This window comes from Felis catus, chromosome A2 (assembly GCF_018350175.1).
Source record: "Felis catus isolate Fca126 chromosome A2, F.catus_Fca126_mat1.0, whole genome shotgun sequence".
NCBI classification, from domain to species: Eukaryota; Metazoa; Chordata; class Mammalia; order Carnivora; family Felidae; genus Felis; species Felis catus.
The window spans coordinates 21760114-21764039 of NC_058369.1; positions in this window are offsets into that span (position 1 = coordinate 21760114).

Below are 3926 nucleotides of genomic sequence, written 5' to 3' on the forward strand. Positions count from 1 at the left end.
GGCACTGCGGCAGCCCGGGGTCTCTGGTCCATGAGTCCGTTCCTCATGGTGGCGGTCCAGTCTCCTCCTCCCAGGATATGCAACCCGGTCCTCTGCTGACGGCCAGACTGGCTAGTGGCTGAACCTGTGTCCCTGAGATCAGCTAACGTGCGATTCCCCCCCACTCCTACCCTGGTGGACCCCAGCTTGGCTCCGAATGCTCTCTTGTAGAGAGAAAGCTTCTCATCCGGTTCTGAATTGGGCAGTGGTTCCTTGTCTTTTGAGCACGGAGGAGGAGAGGTGGAAACCCCCTGAATTCAGGGTGTGGCACATGGACAGGAAGTTTCTGTTAAAACCCTGGTCAGCTGCCCTCCACCCTCCCCTCCGAGAACATATGTGACGAGCGTTACTTACCGAATGCTCAGATCTGAAGTCACCAACAGGAGCATCAAGACGGGCCGTGTGTAACTTGTGTACCAGTAAACTCCCCCTTGGTGAGTGATGGAGACTCAGGCAGAAGCAGGAGGCAAGCTGTGAACTTGGTGGATTTGGAGGCTTTTACATACTGAACTATGTCCCTCCTAAATTCATAGGTTGAAGCCCTAACCCCAATGTGACTGCATCTGGGGATGGAGCCTCTAAGGAGGCACCTAAAGGTTAAATGAGGTCATGAGCAGGGGGGCCCTGACCCAGTGGGACTGGGGCCCTTATGAGAAGAGACCCCAGATCGCACGCTGTGTCCACACGTCTGTGGAGAGCAGGCCACATCTACCAGCCAGGACATGGGCTCTCACCAGAAGCTGGCTGGTACCTCAATCTGGGACCTCCCAGCCTCCAGAACAGTGACAACTTAGTTTCTGTTGTTGAAGCCACCTCGCCTGTGGGATTTTATTATGGTGGCTTGAGCCGACTAACATAGAGGCTTCTGCAGCTCCTGGGCCCCTCCCTGCCCCTCCCATTGTCCCTCCCAGTTCCCAGAGGGGCTGGGAGCAGGATACTCCCGGTGTCAGGCCCAGGTCATAGGGGCGGCAGCAGGACCCCCAACCCTGAGGACAGCCCTGGAAAGTTCCCAGCCTTTTCCTGCCTTGCCAGCTGGACCAAAGGCTCGTTCTTCCCACAGCTGCACCTGGCCTCAAGTATGTCAGCACCAAACGGGTGGAACACAGACCCTGTGTTCCCAACCTGGGCCTCTTTGTGGCATCCACTTCAGGGGAAACTTTCTTCCTCTTGCACTAGGGGCCATGTCTGGGTGACCCCCTTTCTCTGGAGTGGACAGTGGGAGCAGTATCCCTGCTGGGGGGCCCCACTGAGCTGCCACCTGGGGCAGGGGAAGGAGCCCTATGGTTGTCCCCTCCTCTTCCCACTTTCTGCACTTACGTACTGTCTGTGATCCATACTTCAAATCCACATATCCCTAACACCCAGATCCCCGAGGGTCAGTGATTTCTGGAACCCTGCCCAGGGCATTTGCCTGGTGTCCCCTTGATGTCTTGTTACCTCTTCCCCTTCCCAGAGGGGGACAGAGAGAGCATAGGGAAGGCCCAGGTGGGCCATATTCGGGGGGGGGGGGGAAGGTGACTGGAACGTGCCTCCAAAATGCTTTAGTTATAAAAGTAATATCCTCCCAAGCCCCAGATCCTGGAGCCCGGTAAGCAGGGATAGACTGTTTGAGGTGGTGGCTTTCCTTGTGAGGGGGACCCAGATCCCTACCTCCAACACACCATCTGGGAGGAAATCTTTGGTGGGATTGGGCAGCACAGTTATGACCCCATCTCTGCAGCAAGAGGCATCTGTGTGGCTCTCAGCCCCTCGGAAGCAGAGGAACTTCATTGAGGGAAGGATCATTTGGCCCCCCCCACCCCCTAACTGCAGGTGACGTATCTCACAGTCCTGCCTCCCCATCCTCCTCACAGAAAAAAAAAAAAAAAGGGAAAACCCTTGGGTCCTATGAATGAGAAAGACATGAACACTGGTAAAATCCGAGTAAGTCTGTGGTCACTTGAGACATTGTGAAAGTGTCCATTATCTGGTTTGGTAATGTGCTAATACGTAAGATGCCATCATTGGGAGGAAGCTGGGCGACGGGTCAAGAGACCGCTATACTTTTCTTTGTAACTTCTTGTGAATCTATAATTCAAAAGAAAAAGGATTTTTAAAATGACAGACCCACAGAATAGGGTAAAATATTTGCAGATCATAAGTCTAATAAGGGACTTGTATCCTGAATATATACAGACAACTCAAGTATCCATTAACTGATGAGCGGATACATAAAATATGGTATATCCATACAGTGCCGCGAAAAACTAACAGGTGTTGGAAACCAGCCTGGGCTGCAGCAGTTGGAATCCTGTGTGTCCTGAATACTCGTCTGTGGTCACACATAACCCAGTGCCCACTCTACCGGTAGAGCTGGTGCCCTTGCCTGGGACTCGCTCTGAATTGCAGCTGTCTTCAGCCCCCTGGCACAGTGCTAATGGTACTCCTGCATCCCTTACTGCGTCCTCACAGCAGCCTTATTAGGAGGTGCTGCCGTTATTCCCATTTCACAGATGAGGAAACTGAGGCTTGGGGAGATGATCCCCCAGTGGCAGAGTGGAGAGTGGCGCAGGTGGGAACAGAATACAGGTCTCTTACACCAGAGGGTTTTGGTCTGCGGGGATCTCTGAGGCTGCCGCCTCCCTGCCTGCCCCTTTGTCAGGCTCGCAAGTTGCAGCCTCCTTTGAGCAGCTTGGGGACTGTAAATGACCCCATACACCCCCCGTAGCCATGTCACGTGCATGACTGTGTGGTGTGAAGAAATGTGATCTCCAGCTTCCCCTCTTTGCCAGCTGGGCCGGGAGGGCCTTTCATTGGTACCAGGCAGGAGTCTGTCCTGGCATGGCCAGGTAGCACCAGGCATGGCCACGAGATGGCACACCCACCTCCAGCTCTGTCTGGATTTCCTCGTGCTTCTAAGGCATCGCGGTACCAGGCATGGCCACCAGGTGGCACACCTACCGCAGCTCTCAGTCTCGGGGCTGCTGCCTGCAGACCTTGGTGGTTTTTGTTCTATGGTTTTGCTGTTTTTATCTTGGATTATACAAAAAGGGGCAATCACACTTGTGTCAGGACCCAGTGCTGTGGCTGAGAGTTATCCTCCCCCCACCTCCCTTTCCCATGTAGTAAGAGAGGGCTAGACTGCTTCCCACGGTCCCCACATGTGGGCCTTCTGTAGTGCCTGCTCCCCCCTCGCCCCCCCAGCTGAGCTCAGGCTGGTAGGGGGAGAACTAATCCTCTGGTCACAGGATGAGAGGACCAGCAGTGGGGCAGGCCTGGCACCCAGGTCTGCGGAGCCCATTAAGCGTGAAAACAGAAGCTCCTGGACCCGCTGTCACATGGAATCCCAGGCTCCAGAGGCAAGGCCTGGGAACCTGCATCTTCATAAACTCTGCACACGGGATTGAGAACTTCTGGTCTGTGGTGCCGGGTCGCAGCTGGGCCTCCTCGTTTGCCTCACCACCTGCCGCTCTGATGCCAACCTGAGGGGGTGACCTTCCCCAGGAGAGGGACTGCCCTGTTTCTCTCTGCTTCTCTGAGGCTACTCGTTAAGAGGACCTGAGGAGCTGGGACAATAAACAAATGCGCCTCCCTACCCAGGGAGACCTCTGACCACAGGGCTGTGAGGAAGGTGAGGCGGCCCTGAGGGGCCCTCCAGACTGGGAGGAGGCTCCCTCACCTCCACGGAGCCCGCGGGCTGAGGGTGAGGTGAGATTGCGTTGTGGCCTCTGGGCTGGAAGGCAGGCTGCAGTTTAACGTTGTCTGGCGGTGTCTGGGGGCAGGAGCAGTTCTGGTGGTTGAGGGCAGATGCTGGGCCCAGGGGAGGTGACTGACCAAGACCCAGATGCCTTCCCTCGCCCTCTACCGGCACTGGCTGCATGCACATCAAATAAACACTTCAGGGATTA